Raw genomic sequence first — 17,907 nt, 5'->3', positions numbered from 1 at the left:
CATGTCAAAATGGTCTGGATATAGCTCAAGCTCATCGTGAATTGGTGAACTTGGCATCCGATCTGAAGCTGGTGGAAACGCTAGAAGCATTCGACCACGAGAACGAGAAGTACCCGATGTACAAGTGGGCTCGTATGTATATGAGACAGGTCAACAACCTACTCCACGTCATGCGAGGTACCCGCGACCATAACTGGCTCTTGTACCTTGCCTCATTGGAAAAGATGTGCATCTACTTTTTCGCATATAACAGGCATGACTATGCACAGAACATTCCCGACTACATCGCACACATGTATCACCTGGAAAGCAGCCATCCCTCGATATGGCAAGAGCTCAAGAGTGGTGACTTTGACATCAGTACGAACCCTGTTGCATTCACATCCATTGGACCTGATCATGCACAGGAACATGTGAACAAGATCCACAAAGGTGAAGGTGCCATTTCTGGCTTAACCTCCGATCCCCAGGGTCTGCTCAAATACTGCCTCGGCTCCCCAGAACTGGCAAGGCTGGCTGGAGAAACCGAGCGTATGCTAAACATATCAGATTCTATCCCAAAGAAGCACCACCAACACTCAGCATCTAAAACTGCACGACAGGAAAAGGCTGTGAGACAACTCAAGGATGTCATAGGCAGTGCAAACCCCTTCAATGCACCAGAACATGATGATGGATCTGAAATGAAGTTGGTCAACTTCGTCACCAAGCGGATAATGCCAACGGCAGTGCAGCGTGGCGTTTTGGACATAGAGGTACGCGGACACACGGCACTTGCAACATATGTTGATGAGAGGGTCAATGGAGACAAGAACATGTGGGACAAAATGTCGAAGCTCAAGTATCTGACTTGGAAAGATGGATGCAAAAGTATCAGTCTGAAGGCATCCTCCGAAGTAGTCAGCTTGAAAGCAACTAACTCCCTGTTCGTTCGCTTGCTGCTCGTTGCAAAGTCCTCAAGAGCACTGGACCTGCAGGACATTGTGGGAACACATGAATTTGCCCATTACAATGCAAGCCTAATGAGGCCCGATGGTTCTCTGCTACCTACTACAAGCAAGTCCACCCTCATCCATGAACTGGAAGGAGTGGTTTCGGGGACAGATACTTCTGAAGAATCCATAGAAGAGCCGATCATCCCACGTCAATCAGCACATGTCTTGACCAGCATCGTAATAGATGGCATGGCTCTCGTGCAGGAGATGGTTGTTCGGAAGGATGGTATAAAGTGTTGCCGAGACCTGTCAGGCTGTTTCATTCGAAGTGTTGACAACAAGTCGCGAGGCTACAGTGACATATACTTATTATTCAATAACTACACTGTTACAAACTCCATGAAAGACAGAACGAGACAGCTCCGAACAGCAGGAAGAGCACAAGACAAGGGATACACAATAGAAGATTCCACACCTATCAAAGACTTTAAGGTATTCCTAGGAACCAAGGAAACCAAAGCCAACCTCGTGCTATACCTTGCACAAAAATCTGTCCAGCTGTGCAAACTGCCGATCACTACCCACACACACAAAGGTGTTATGTCTTCCCAATCAAACATGGTGAACATCACAAGTACACAGGAGGAAGCCGACACGTTACTGGTCATGTATGCAGTAGCAGTGAGTAGTTTGGGTAATACACCACATATATACTCCTCTGACACAGATGTGTTGGTGCTCGCTCTGCGCAGGGTCCCAGACCTCAACACAGAGAGTCTCATCATCATGGGCTCTGGTGATCGACGACGGAAGATTAAACTCAAACCTATCTACATGGCCATTGGCGCAGAACGTGCAGCAGCTTTGCCAGGATTCCACGCGCTCACTGGATGTGATACCACTGGCCACATCCAGGGAAAGGGAAAGCCTACTTGCTTCAAATCCTTCATGAAGGCTAGTGATGACGTAATCCATGCACAAGCTGGGCTTGGTGTTGGTGTGTATCCATCTCCGGAGGTGTTGGCTGGTTGTGAAAAGTTCGTGTGTCAGCTCTTCAAACCTGGTTATGAATCAGCTAAAGCACTCCGGTGGCATATGTTCAAGCAACTCAAGGGCAACCAGGGTGTAGAGAAACTACCTCCAACTCAAGGATCCATAACTGAACACATTCTGCGAGCACACTTCCAAGCTAACATTTGGGTGCAGGACACAGTAGCTGTTCCAAGTCTTCTAGATCCAGTATCGTTGGGATGGAAACAACTAGATGACGGACGTTGTGTTCCTGTGACGTCGAAAGTTCCACCGGTACCAGAGGCTGTCGTCGGCCTCGTGAAGTGTTCATGTATTGCCAGCAAATGCAGTGGACGGTGTTCTTGCAAGACCAATAATCTGTCATGCACAGAGCTTTGCAAGTGTGAAGGTGCTGAAGGATCATGCACTAATGTTGCAAATGAGGAGACAGAGAGTGATGATGGTGATGACAGCGACAGTGATGACTAATAACGTGGCAGATAACTAGCATCCGGATACATGTATAATTGAGCATCCAATTTGATATGTGTATGAACACCATTTTGTTTTCCCCATGATTGTTAGATACATAACATGCCTAGGTAAATTTCCATAACACAAGTATGTTGATAAATGGTTTGATTTTTCTGTATATGGTGGCCACCATCTTGGACTTATTCTACGACATTAATGAAAACATTGAAAACTTCTTAAAGAAGTAACATACTTGGTAGAAAAGAATATATTGTAATCACAAAAATGTCCTTAGCTTATCATTATACATGTACGTAAATAAATGGTTCAGATATAAAAAATATCGTATTTTTTCGAAATTTGGTGGACGCCATCTTGGATGTTGTCAATGGATATGAATGAAAACATTGAAGACAGTCTATTTCATACAACCATATGTAGATACAAATATATTGTAATCAAAAGCATGTCCATAATAAGCTTATCATTGTGCATATATTGAATACGTTGGTTCAAATATAACGATTTATTGCTTTTTCGGTATATGCTGGCGGCCATCTTGAATTTTGCCACTGGACATAAATAAAAAAATTGGAAACAGGTTGTTTTGTGTTCAGTGTGATCATAGAAAGTAAAAAAATCACAAGTTTCCAGATTCTATATGAACCGTTCACTAAATAACACAACGACCTACACTATGTGGTTTCGCATGTCACTATGTTACCTTTACGTTGCCAGGATGACCGGGCTAAACATGTGATGTCTTTCAGGAGACAAGCTTATCTTGTACTTCCTCCTTCTAACGTCGAAAGAACGCTGAACATTGTTTTAAAATTCAAAATTGATAATCATGATTACCAATTATACGTAACCACTGACACCTTGAAATGTTTTGAATGTGGTAAATTCGGACACCTGAAACGCTCTTGCCCAAAAGCAGCTTCGTCGAATGATGGGACAAACCGTGTAAACAAAACAACAAGGATTCTTCTTCTTCATCCTTTGCCGTCGGCTGTGAAGGGAACATCTTCCATGTCCGGCAATGACGCTCAGCCTTCCCATCCCGATAATCCAAACAGCACAACGAACGTCGACGATGGTTTCGCCATTGTTCCGTCAAGAAAGAGAAAGACCTTTCCCGAGGGTCATTTAACTCAGAAAAAGGTAGCATTTAACAATAAGCAACCTGTCGGTAACACCCACCCAGTCGTGACCAATGCCACTCTACAAGGCTTACTTGGGACAAACCCTGTACCTACAGCTAACAAGTTCGGCCCCCTTTCATGTGAGGACATAGACGTTCCACATGCAGGGACTGGTTTACCTGTTAACAAATCAAATGGAATCGTCTCACCTGTTACGGACTCGGCTATTGGAAAGTCCTCTGATGATTTTGCTGAGACCTCTGGTGATGAACCTGCTGAGACTACTGGTGATGAACCTGCCGAGACCATTGGTGATGAACCTGCTGAGACCACTGGTGATGAACCTGCGAGACCACTGGTGATGAACCTGCCGAGACCACTGGTGATGAACCTGCTGAGACTACTGGTGATGAACCTGCCGAGACCATTGGTGATGAACCTGCTGAACCTGCTGAGACCACTGGTGATGAACCTGCCGAGGCCACTGGTGATGAACCTGCTGTCACTTTGGAAAATGTTAATCCTGATCATGATGATGCTGAATTCCTGTCAGCAGAAAATAGCGAAACTGTCCCAGTTACTGCTCTCACTTCATCACCTGGTGAAGCTGGAATCGCAGGAATCAATGTTTTGCAAGAGACTCCTATTCTGCTAGATACCGCCACACCATCAGAGGTTGTTGCAGTCGGGGGAAGCAGCATCGCTGCATCTGCTGATGCTGTTTCTGTTTCACCAAATCCACAGATTATTGCTGTTATTCCACAAAGCAATGTTCCCACGGTGGGAGAGCACACAGATGTTACAACTAGTGCAGGTCCGTGTGCCAATATTGATGACAGTAGTGACATGCAGGACTATACAAGCTTGTGTGATTCGGAAATTAAAACTGACTCTGACAAATCTGACCTGGAGGAAGCAAACAGTCAAGTGGCAGCAATGGAGAAGCTTACCAGTCTCGGTCCTACTTCCCCTGAACAAATACGCCTTTTCTTGCAAAATACGTACAGGAAACGCAGTATAAACCTAACAGACTACTTTGCCGATTTACCGTCCTTCCTTGAGTGTGCTCAGGCTATTATACGCAGGCCTGACTCGTTCAACTTTCGTCAGACACATTGTCACCGTTTAAGAAAATTGATCGCCAAGACGAAAAAGACTCTAAGTTAACTCATGGTGAGTTTCAAGATTGGAACAGTAAATGTCAATGGTGGTGGAAGTTCACTCCGCCAGATCCAGACCAAGCAGCTGATAGATGCTAATGGTCTCGACATAGCTTTGTTGCAGGAGACCCATGCCGTCAGATCTGTTCAGGCCCAGTGGCGACTCATTATGGATAAGGAGTGTTTCTTTAGTAACAGCACCTCGTCTAAGGCAGGAATCATGTTTGTCTTAGGGAAACATTTCCAACCATCCTCGCTTCAATTTGCGAATATCATTGATGGCCATCTTGCCTCTGTGACCTTCTATCTCAATCAGGTCAAGTTTACAATCCTTAATGTGTATGCTCCAAGCAAAAATGGTGAGCGGATCTCCTTCTTTGCTGAACTGAGAAAGTTCCTCCAAACACTGGATCTGCAGACTTGTCTAATTATTGGTGGCGACTTTAACTGTACTGTTAATGCCTCATGCGACCGAAATGGGCCGGAACCTCAACCATGTACCGCAAAACGTTTTGCAAATATCATCGCAAAATATAATCTCCATGATGTCTGGCGCTTGCAACACCCTTCTGAACAATCCTATACATGGTGTCGTTGTTGCAACAACCACATCTCACTTGCGAGGCTTGATCACATTTATGTAAATTCTCACCTGTTACATGGAGTTTGCAAATCTGACATCGTGCCTTCCGGTTTCTCCGATCACTCCCTAGCTCGAGATTCGTTCAACTCTCTAAACCGTGTCCAGGGAGTTCTCACTGGAAATTCAACAATAGTTTAATAGAAGACTTCAATTTTATTCAGGCTTTTGAATCTTTCTGGACAGATCTCTTGGAACGGAAGTTAAGCTGTTCTGTTAACCCACTGGTGTGGTGGGATTGAGTAAAAACCCAAATCAATGGTTTCTGCCAACAATACCAGAGCTTCTCAAAAAGGGCTGATTATACAACAACAACAACATGCAATTTTAAAGGCCATTTTCCCTGCTAGAGCGGGGGTTAGCCTTGCGGTCCCCATGACAATCTTCTCCATTTTGCCCTATTTTCTGCATCTCTCCTTGTTAACCCCCTTGCCCGCATTTCTTCTTCCACCATCTTTAGCCAAGTCTTTCTCGGTCTTCCCCGTCCTCTGCTTCCTTCTACATTCATTTCCATCACTCTTCTCAACCAGTCACTTTCATCCTTCCTCAACACATGACCAAACCATCTCAACCTGTTCCTCTTCACAGCATCAATCACAGGCTCTATTCCCATCATCTTTCGCAATTCATCATTTGTCTTCCTCTCTCTCAACGATACTCCGCACATCCGTCGAACCATTCGCATTTCCACCCTTTCCAACCTTCGTTGCTGCTCTACGTTCATTACCCATGTCTCGCTCCCATAAATCATAACACTTCTCACACATGCAGCATACACCTTTCCCTTCAGCTTCAACGACACTCCCCTCATCATCAGCACACCACTCAGTTCCCGAAACTTCTTCCATGCACATCTCACTCGAGCAACCGTTGCGGAGTCTGATCCACCTTCTCCATTCAGCATGTCTTCGAGGTAGCAAAATGTTTTCACACCTTCCAGCTTCACGCCGTCTCCAATATCCAACTCAACATCTCCTCCATCTGCAGCTCCCTCTGTGCACACCTTACACTTGAATGTAGCTGCCACATTGGTTAATGACCCTCTCAGACCACTACATTTTTTATGAACCCACTCAACGCACATTGTACATTGAATGGAGTTCACTCCGACACCCTTCCTACACACAGCACAGGGCCACTTCCCAGTTCTTTCCACTTCACCACATGCTTTACCACTTGCCATCACCTTCGTCTTTCCGATATTCACCTTCAGACCTTTTGTCTCCATACATTCCTTCCACATGTTCATCTTTTCCTTCAGTCCATCCATACTTTCCGCAATCAACACCAGATCATCTGCATACAACAACTCCCACGGTAAACCCTCCTTTACGTTCTGAGCCAGCACCTCCATCACAGCTACAAATAGTAGTGACTTAGTACCGACCCCTGATGCACTCCCACCTTCACCTCAAACTCACCACTGTTCCCGTCCTTCGTCCTTACAGCTGTGCGCGCTCTTTTGTACATTGCCATCACTACTCTGATCAACCATTCCTCCACTCCTAACTTCCTCAATGCCCATGTCAATACTTTGCGTGGTACCCTATCGAATGCTTTCTCCAGATCAACAAACCCAAGAAACAACTTCTTCCTCTTCTCCATGTACTTCTCCTGCAACTGCCTCACAATGAAAAGCGCGTCTGTCGTTCCTCTTCCTGGCATGAATCCAAACTGCATTTCGTCGATCTTCACTTTCTTCCTTATCCTCCTCTCCAACACCCTTTCCAATACCTTCATTCCATGCTCCAATAACTTTATCGCTCGGTACGAGCCACACTCCAGAGGGTCACCTTTCCCCTTGTATAGAGGGACGAGGATACTCAGTTCCCAATCCACTGGAATGCGGCCTTCTTTCACCACCAGATTACAGATCTCTGTCATTCTCTTCACACCCCAACTTCCTGCTGCCTTCAACATATCTCCCACAACTCCCGTCGGCCCTCCCGCTTTTCTACCCTTCATTGCTTTTATCGCTTCCTCAACTTCCTTCTCAGTTATCTTCTCTGCCGGTCCTAAAACTGGGTTACTCTCTATGTTGCCATCCCATTCATTCTCTGTATTCAACAGCATTTCCATATATCTTTTCCATCTTCCTTTAATTCCATCTGGGTCGACAACGATTTGTCCCACTTCATCCTTCAAGCAACTCACCCCCATCACATCACACCTCTTTCGCTATCTGCTTTGCAATCCTGAATACTGCTCTCTGACCCTCTTCCGAATCCAAGCGTTCTCCGAACATTTTCCTACATGCCTCCTGCGCCTTTGCTACCTCTTTCTTTGCAGCCTTCCTGGCTGCCTTATAACTTTAATGCTCTGCTGTTTCTGCTCCCGTACCCTTCGCCTTCTGCCACTCCTTGAACTTCTTCCTCTTCACGTCAATCCTCTTTCCAACTTCATCATCCCACCACCATGTTTCCGAGTGCCTCGGTGGTCCTTTTGTCCATCCACATACCTCACCAACGGCTCCCAACAGACTCGCTTTCATTGACATCCAACCACTTTCAAGCTCAACCACATCATCCTCGACCCTACTCAGGCTCTCTTTTAATGCATCCCTTACTGTCACCTCTTTCAACCTCCACACCTTCATTCTCGGTTGGTACTTCACCCGCCGAGCTCTCCTCGCACCTTTCACCCTTACGTCGCAGACAACCAAGTGGTGCTGTGAAACAGCCTCCTACCCCGGGATCACCTTTGTGTCCCGGAGGTGCCCCCTATCTCGCCTACACACCATCAGGTCGTCAACGGTTGTCGTCGACCCACCTGACGTGTATGTAACAAGCTTATTATCCTCTTTCTGGAACTGAGTATTACAAATCAACAAATCAGCTCCATCAGCAAACTCCAAAATCCTTTCACCTTCTCCATTTCTCATACCATATCCGTAACCCCCATGAACTCCCTCAAAACCATCAATACTCCTTCCCACATGTCCATTTAGGTCTCCTCCTACCACAACAACTTCCTCATCTTTCACGTTTTCCATCAGCTTCTCTAACGCACACCAGAACTTGTCCTTTTCCTCATCGCTTCGACCAACCTGCGGAGCATATCCCGAGATGACGTTCACCAAGAGCTTTCCAATCATCATTTTCACCATCATCAACCTATCACTCACTCTAGTCACACTCACCACACTGTCTACAAACTCCTCAGAAAACAGGACACCAACACCATTCATGCCCTCCGGGCACCCTTGCCACACAAACTTGTATTTCTGTCCCTGCCTATCCTTCACCATTCTCACACCACTTCCCTTCCATCTCGTCTCTTGCACACAACATATGTCTACTCTTCTTCTGACCAATACTTCCACCACTTCTCCTGATCTCCCTGTCATTGTCCCTACATTCCATGTCCCAAACCTCAGAAACCGATCTCCACTTCAGGCTGTACCCTGCCCATATGTAGTTGTAATTGTCATGGTTCCCTTTTTGAGGCAATGTTTTTATGGCCGGATGCCCTTCCTGACGCCAACCCTCTTAGTCGTCTTTTACGACACGCAGGGATACGGTGTACCTATTCTTATCCAGGGTACACACCGGGAAACGTGTAAAATATGGAAATTCTGGGGGGTGTGGGGGGGGGGGGTGGTGTCAAGGGAAAGATAAAATGAAAATAAACCCCTTCAGCCGGCACTTAGTTTGGCGTCCCAAAGAGTACTTTCAGGAGCTTGGCGGCTGTTGAAACTGGGGTAGCCACTCATGCGGGAAGTGGTCGAAAATGTCGGTGTCGAACACCGCGCGTCGAAGACACAACAAGCGTGAGGTGAGCAGATTAGACGGCCTCCTTTCAATTCTCTACCTTTAAGTCCAATGCGGCCTTCAGCTTCCAAGAGCCCAGCAGTTGTCCAAAACCTCGTGACGCATACCCATGCCCATGGCTGATTATGAAGCGAGGAAATTATTGCAATCAGAGATTTTACATCTTCAGAGGGTCACAGGACAAAATAATAATGTGCAAAGAGCCTTAACCGAAAAACAGTCTTTATTGAAAGAAATAACTGAGAGGAATGCACGTGGTGCCCTAGTTCGGATGAGGGTGCAGCACCTTAACGAGACAGACATACCAACTAAGTATTTTTTTTTCCTTAGAGAAACACCTCCCAAACAAACAGCTCTCTCAACTGCGTTTGGCAGACTCATCCATCACCTTCAACCAATCAGTTATCAAACTTTTCACGAAGGAATATTTCTCTAAAATATACTCGATGGAGCAAATAAATCCTGTCAGTGTCGCCTCTATCTCCGTAGGCCTGCCAGTGTTGTGTGAGGGTGGACGTTCCCACCTGGAGGGGGCCATTACCTTGGACCAACTTGGTGCCGCTCTGCACAGCCTTGCTGTTGGGAAAGCGCCTGGATTGGATGGACTTACAACTGAATTTTATAAGAAATTCTGGCATCTACTGGGTCCCGAACTCCTCAACACCTTGAACGCAAGCTGCCAGCTTGGAGAGCTCCCTCAGAGTTGCCGACGGGCTATTCTCACCCTCATTCCAAAGAAAGGAGACTTGCTCTATATTCAAAACTGGCGCCCAATCTCTTTGCTATGCACAGACTATAAGTTATTCTCGAAAGCCCTGGCATCGCGACTTACTCCTCATCTCTCCTCATTGTTGAAAGAAGACCAATGCTATTGTGTACCCAAACACTCCATCTATGACAACATCTCCCTCGTAAGAGACATGATTGAACTGTGCAAAGAAAACCCCACAGATTTGGGACTTCTTCTCCTTGATCAGAAGGCCTTTGACCGCGTCGATCATCGGTACCTCTTCAAAGTGCTTGAACGGTTTGGACTTGGTCCGACCTTCATTTCTTACATTAAGATACTGTATAACAATATTTCTAGTGTGCTTAAGATAAACAATGAACTTGTTACACCCTTGCCTGTCAACAGGGGAATTCGACAAGGTTGCCCCCTCTCTGGCTTGCTCTATGCTCTCTCCATCGAACCCTTACTGGGTTATTTGCGTGCTAGACTAACCGGGGTTGGGTTTTCTCATCTTGAACGGCCCATTAAGGTGCTGGCATATGCCGATGATGTGTGTGTCTTTGTGCGGAACCTCAATGACATTAACGTTGTCCGTTATTGTCTATCCGTGTTTGAAAAGGCTTCTTCAGCCAAAGTGAATTGGGACAAAACGAGCGCCTTTTGGCTTGGTCCGTCATGTCACTTGGCACCAAGACTTCCTGCTCCTCTTGCATGGGCCACTGATGGCGTGAAATACCTTGGAGTGTTCTTGGGTAATGACGCCACAGTAGCAAAGAATTGGGCTGGTCTGTTGGATTTTGTTGAAGGAAAACTGCAAAAATGGAGAAATCTAATAACACAACTGTCTTATCGTGGAAGGGTCTTGGTGATCAACAGTTTGGTGGCCTCTACCCTATGGCACAGGTTCTTTGTGCTGCACCCTCCGGTAGTGTTGCTTCAACAGCTCCAGAAGTGCTTTGTGTCTTTCTTCTGGGATGGAAAGCACTGGTTGCGACCCGAGGTCCTCAGCTTGCCACTGACCGATGGAGGCCAAGGCCTGGTTGACATAAAGAGCCGGTTAATGGCCTTTCGACTTTTGGTTGCTCTACGCATGCTGTACGTGCACCCAACTCCACCTTGGGTCGACGTCGCTCGTCACCTTTTGCAGCAGGCGGGGAGACTAGGCTATGACCACGCTATATTATTGATGGATCTCTCGCATCTTGATATGTCTCCCCTCTCGAGGTTTTATCAGAGTGTACTAAATGCATGGCGAGCTCTAACGACAACAAGAGCTACGCATTCGTACACAAAGCAAATGTTCTTGATGGAGCCTTTGTTTTACAATTCCAATTTCCATGATATGCCTGCTGATAGGTGTCTCGTTCAATGCTTTGTCGCGAAGAACATAAAATCGGTCGCCGATCTTTTAAGCCCAAATGGCAGTTGGATTGGAGCTGATGCACTGGCAAGCCTGGTTGGCGTGCGATCCTCCAGAGATGTGGCACGCTTGTTACGCTGTGTGCTTCATACCTATGCACAGCTTGCACCTAACTGGGAGCAAGTCCAAGCAGACAATGAACAAGGTGCTTCTCCTGCTACCTTTCCTGAACTTATTTGCACGTTTTCTCTTGCCAACTCTCCTTGTACCCCCTTTAGCATAGGATTCAATGGGTTTCCTAAACAAAAAGACCTCTATTTGGGTTGCGTAAGTTTTCTTTTACAAGGGCAAATGACACAGCGGAGGGTTCGATGGAGAGACCTCTTACCTTGTTCCCCCCCATATTTTCCTAATTGGAAAGGATTCTATCATCCTCCTGTGCCACCATGACATGGCGACCTCCAATGGAGATTTGCACACTGGATCCTCACTTCTAACCACTTGCTGCACCGCTTCTCAAGTCTCCTGGCAATGAATGTCCCTTTTGCAAAAGGCCTGAAAACCTCTTTCATATTTATGTTGAATGTCAAAGGTTGGCTCCTTTATTTATTTTTCTTAAGAATTGTTTTGGCAGGATTGGTTTGGTTTTCAACACTTGTGTTTTCATTAATGGCTTAGACATCTCACACAAGAATTTGAATGATGTGTTCGGCAATTTCCTGCTTGCACAGGCAAAAATGGCAGTGTATAAATCAAGAAAAAGAAAAGTTGATGATATTGGAGCTATTGAGGAAAATGCCTTGTTCTTGTTTAAAAATCTTGTGATGAGCCATGTAAAGTTAGACTTTGCTTTTTTTTCCATAACAGGAAGGCTGCCACACTTTGAGGCCAAATGGTGTGTGAAAGAAGTCATTTGTAAAATCCTGGAGAAACGTTTATTGTTTTGTGAAATGTTTTCTACATAACTTTACTGTATTAATTTTGTTTTTTGTCTGTTTTTCTCATTGAAATGAGAATGTGACCCCTATTTGGGGGTTTTTATTTTTATTTTTATAATAAAAAGATACAAAAGTCTCTCTCTCTCTCTCTCTCTTTCTCTCTTTCTCTATCTTCTCTCTTTCTCTATCTTCTCTATCTTCTCTCTTTCTCTATCTTCTCTCTTTCTCTATCTTCTCTCTTTCTCTATCTTCTCTCTTTCTCTATCTTCTCTCTTTCTCTATCTTTTCTCTCTTTTCTCTCCTCTCTTCTCTCTTTCGACAAAGAAAGGAAAACACGGGGAAGACTCCACAAACACGTACAAGACACAAAGGGAGTGGAATGGGGATAGGAAAGACCACCAACACAGCACTCACAGCTCAGCACACACACACAGCCGCCATGATTGCCACACCCACGCACGAATCACCAACGTCCCAGCAGGGGAGAGAAGGAGAGGAGGAGGAGAGGAGGAGGAGAGGAGGAGGAGAGGAGGAGGAGAGGAGGAGGAGAGGGGGTGAAGGGGAGAGGAGGAGAGACAGACTTTTGAAGTCCTTTTATTATTAAAAGAATACAAAAAAGTATATACGCATATATATATTTACACCAACCATAAATACATGAAATCCTTTTTTCCAAACCCAAAGGAAGCATTAGGAACACATTGAGGTGCGTGTTCAGCTACACTGGCCTTCTCCAATACCACATTTTTTGGATTACTGGTAGAAAAATTAGCAACCGACGCCCTTCGTTTTTTAGAACGAATAATAGGATCCTCACTTTCTTCACTACATGAGGGAATGGCAGCAAAACTTGTACAAGTTTGGTTCACTTCTGTTTCCGTAACAGGAAGTGAGGTACGATCGTTTTCAAGACGAGGAACACGAACAGGGACGTTGCTGTCGTTCGTCTCACTGCAGGAGGGAGCAGCAGGAACAGGTAAACTCTCAAGATTAACTCCGGTTGGTTTAATAGGAACCCGAGTATCCTTATCCTGTTTACAATCGGTGTCTACATGACCATTTTCCCCACACTTTGAACACGAAACCTTGGGGCAGAAACGTTTTTCATGACCAAAGGTTCCACAGTGAAAACACATTAGTGAGGCTGACGAGGTGTACATTTGATACTCCCGATCGTCGGATTTTGCTTTAGATGAAATATTTAACCCTGTATCGTCGCCACGATCGGGAAGTACCATGTAAACTTGGCGACGGAAGCTCATAACATGTTTTAGCCTCTCGTCTCGGCTCTTCAGGGCGATCATGGACATTCTCGACACAACTGGTCCATAACGAGAAAGGACTGACATCAGTTTGTCGCTTGATATAAATGGTGGTACATTTGATACGACGATTTTCATCGCTGGAGTATCCATGGGGGACGCTAACAAAAAAACACCACCCTCTGTGGTTAAACCTGCACTCACGACGTCGTGAACAAAATTTTCTTCGGACACGAAAACTAACTTTTTGATTCATTCGTGAGGCGGCTCGGACATGTTCGCACCCGATTATATTCCCCACCGAGTACCACATCCTCAGTGAGGACTCCTTCAGGTGGAACACACACGAATGCATGCTTCCGGGTTAAATTGTCGAACGCCTCTAACCGAGAGTGTTTATTCGCCATACCAGCGAATTAACACCCCCCACTTGTCCGAACCGGACAAGATGGTACCAAACATAAATAAATCGAACTAAAATAAATAACAAACGTGCATTATAAGCACAAAAAGGCTTACAAAGCGTTGTCGAAGCCGGTAGGGCCGCACCCAAATGGGCCTCGCTCTCAATCCTCTCTCTCGAAGACAAAGGTACAGAAAGGATGAAAACAAAACGCCAAAACACACAGGATGGAAACGGAGATGGAGGGTAAGACAGGAGAGGAGAAAACCACACGGAGCACTCACCACAACACAGAGCAGTTACACACAGCTGCCATCTTGCCATGCCCAACACACAAACAGCCAGCGAGGAGGGAGAGAGGGAGGGAGGGGGAGAGAGGAGGGAGGGGGAGGAAGAGGGGGGGAGGGAGGAAGAGGGGGGGAGGGAGGAAGAGGGAGGGAGGGAGAGAGAGGGGAGAGGGAGAGCGAGAGAGAGGTAGACTCAGGCATAATTGGGTAGGTTCACTATTTTTTCGTTCAAAATTTTTGGAGATTAGCAAAACTATACATTTTTGGAATATTCAGAGCATGAGGAATCCAAAAATTAATGTTGGCATTTGCGTAGACACCTTTGCGAAAATGACACTCAGGACAGTGATGATCTGTTTTTACATATTCCTGAACGGTATAGACCTAGTAGATCCTGTGTATAGGACTTATAGTTCAATCTGATACTAACAAGGCTGCTTCTTGTTTTATAAACCCATACCTATAACTTCAAAGGACTTGCAATGTCATGTATTATGTAATACAGCTTTTCACAAATATAAAGACAATGGTTTTCAATTACCTTTGTTTGTTGCTTTTCTATAATCCTGAGCACTATTTTGAGGCCTTTATTGGATTCCTTCACCCAGAAAACATAGGATTAGCATATTTAATTAAGTTTATAGGTTGACTAGAAGCCGAGATAGTGCAAAATATGTATTTTATGGTGGCCATTTTGAAAATCCAAAATCTGTGTCTGTGCAAATGCCAACATTGATTTTGGGATTCTCCATGCTCTGATGATTCCAAAAATGTACAGGTTTGCGAATCTCCCCAAAATTTTGAACGAAATTATATTTGTTAACATAGTGAACCTGACACAGAGAGGAGAGAGAGAGGAGAGAGAGAGAGAGAGAGAGAGAGAGAGAGAGAGAGAGAGGAGAGAGAGAGAGAGAGAGAGAGAGAAGAGAAAGAGAAAGAGAAAGAAAGAGGCAGAGAGAGAGAGAGGCAGAGAGAGAGAGAGAGGCAGAGAGAGAAAGAAAGAGAGAGAGATATATAGAGGGAGAGAGGGGTACATAGCAGGAGAGAGGGGTACATAGCAGGAGAGAGAGAGAGGGGGGTACAGACAGTGAGTTAGAATCAGGCATAGCTGAGGTAGAGCAAGAGAGGGAGAGGAGAGGGAGAGAGAGAGAGAGGGAGGGAGAGGGAGAGAGAGGGAGGAAGAGAAAGGGAGGAAGAGAAAGGGAGGGAGGGAGTGAAAGGGAGGGAGGGAGAGAGAGGGGTACAGAGACTGAGGTAGAATCAGGCATAGCTGGGTAGAGCAAGAGAGAGAGAGAGGGAGAGAGAATGAGAAGTAGACCTCAAGCTCGTGCAGGAACACCATCCACAGGGCTAATGTCTCACTTTTAGTGATCAATGCCTGAAATATTGCGCATCAGATAAGACACGTTACGGTTGAAACGAAATGATTTTGCTTCGTTTTGAACTTCAGCGGTAAGTACTATTGGTTGTTTTTACTATCCTCACGTTGTTTGTTTATGGCCGAAAAGACAGGGTTGTAAAATGAAAATAAAAAACCCCTCGTTGTCCTAAATTTGACTTCCAACCCTTTGACTGGTCAAGATTACAATGCTTTAAAAAGGGCCGTTCATCTTCCTAGAGTCTATGCATTTGTATGGCTTGGATACCGCTTCGGTCATCTGACTATACGCAACCTGTTGGTCAATTCAGCAAGGCCCGAGCGTAACTTTCTCATTTGATCGGAGATGCGTCCAACATGAAACGCACATTTCTCGTCTCTACAACTTTCAGAAACTTCTGCCCTGCAGCCCTGTCATGGCACGGGTAAATATGTGAGGTTCATGGAGAGTTTAGTTATGCTCAGCGGTTTCCGACGAACACAAGAGTTTGTGCAACTACCTACGATTCGGTTTACATAGTGGGACAACACAGATGACGTTTAGCAAGAGGACGCATCCGCTTTGACAATGCAGACCTTCGCCGCAGCGGATCGGTCCACTTGACTTTGCTGGCGGCTTCGTGAATCAGAGTGGACCGCGCACTGCACCCGTCGCAAACCCTTCTAAACAAAGCAACATGGCAAAAGGGCTTGGTGAGATGTTCGAATGTCGGGGTTTTTTTTCCATTAAATCCGTTGAAGTGGACGTAGACATTTACCCTCGTGGTGCATTCCACAACCTCCCCAATGCGGGAAGGCTTAAACATTTTCGAGAGAGAGAGAGAGAGAGAGAGAGAGAGAGAGAGAGAGAGAGAGAGAGAGAGAGAGAGTGTGTGTGTGAGAGAGAGAGTGTGAGAGTGTGAGAGTGAGTGAGTGAGTTGCGACGCGTTATAGAAGAGAGGGCACTTTGGAAAGGAAGAATTCTGCTCAGCAAGAGAGAGGTCGGAGTAAAATTAATTATTCCTCTCGTGAATTACGCCACCACGGAATTGTTTGTGCACTAATTAGACGAATCAACAATCGGTGCCATCTTTCATCCTTGTGCGAGATCCTCCCCAAGTCTTATTAATGCCCCTTTGTTTATTGTGACGCCTATCTCCTCATCCTGTTAGACAAACATATTAAGGTGAATAACACTCCCTTACTGCTTGCAGTGAAAACTCCAGAAGAGACCATTGAAAACTCCAGAAGAGACAATTGAAAAACTCCAGAAGAGACATTGAAAACTCCAGAAGAGACAATTGAAAACTCCAGAAGAGACAATGAAAACTCCAGAAGAAGACAATTGAAAACTCCAGAAGAGACCATTGAAAACTTCAGAAAAGACCATTGAAAACTCCAGAAGAGACCATTGAAAACTCTAGAAGAAACCATTGAAAACTCCAGAAGAGACCATTGAAAACTCCAGAGGGAGGCCATTGAAAACTCCAGAAGAGACTATTGAGAACTCCAGAAGAAACCATTGAAAACTCCAGAAAAGACCATTGAAAACTCAGAAGAGACCATTGAAAATTCCCAGAAGAGACCATTGAAAACTCCAGAAAAGACCATTGGAAACTCCAGAAGAGACCATTGAAAACTCCAGAAGAGACAGTTGAAAACTCCAGAAGAGACCATTGAACACTCCAGAAGAGACCATTGAAAATTCCAGAAGAGACCATTGAAAACTCCCGAAGAGGCAATATCATTGCTCATAATCCCTTGGGCTATATATGTCCATATGCAGCTGACAGACCACGAACCTATCCGTCTGTAAATGTGTTTAAATAATTGACGAACCTGGACTTCATATTTCTTCTGGCAAATGACGTTTTATGGTGCACCCGCAGCGCGCTCTCAGCAAGAGCCGTGCGCGGAGACACGGGACGCGCCGCTTGATGCCAATTCCAGAAAGACCTCCGCAGAGGCCATCGCCGCATGAAGGGCCATCAATAGAAATGCGATTAAATGCGCTACTACAGTAATGCGGTGTCCGAGTCTATCGATCTTTGTCCGACACGCCGCGGTGAGAATCGAACCTTCGGCAAGCATTTTTTGAGGATAGATTTGTGTCGCAGGCCGTGCTCTGTCATCCTGCAAAACGAGCCAAATGAGATGAGAGAGAGAGAGAGAGAGAGAGAGAGAGAGAGAGAGAGAGAGAGAGAGAGAGAGAGAGAGAGCGCGCGCACGGGTCAGCACCGCGCGTGCGTACCCGCGCGCCCGGAGGTCAGCTCCGTGTGCGCAATGACCCGGTTTTGAGGCAGCACGCGATTTGAAGGGCACCGCTGGCTTTAGCAGATGTCGCGACAGAGACGAGACCTTAACGTAATCATCATCGATCCGCAGCTCCCTGAACTATATACCGCCGGTGCAGAGCGTCTCCGGTGGACACGCGA

Source organism: Myxine glutinosa, chromosome 2 (assembly GCF_964187855.1).
Source record: "Myxine glutinosa chromosome 2, kmMyxGlut1.1, whole genome shotgun sequence".
In the NCBI taxonomy this organism is placed as follows: Eukaryota; Metazoa; Chordata; class Myxini; order Myxiniformes; family Myxinidae; genus Myxine; species Myxine glutinosa.
This window is presented reverse-complemented; position numbering follows the sequence as displayed.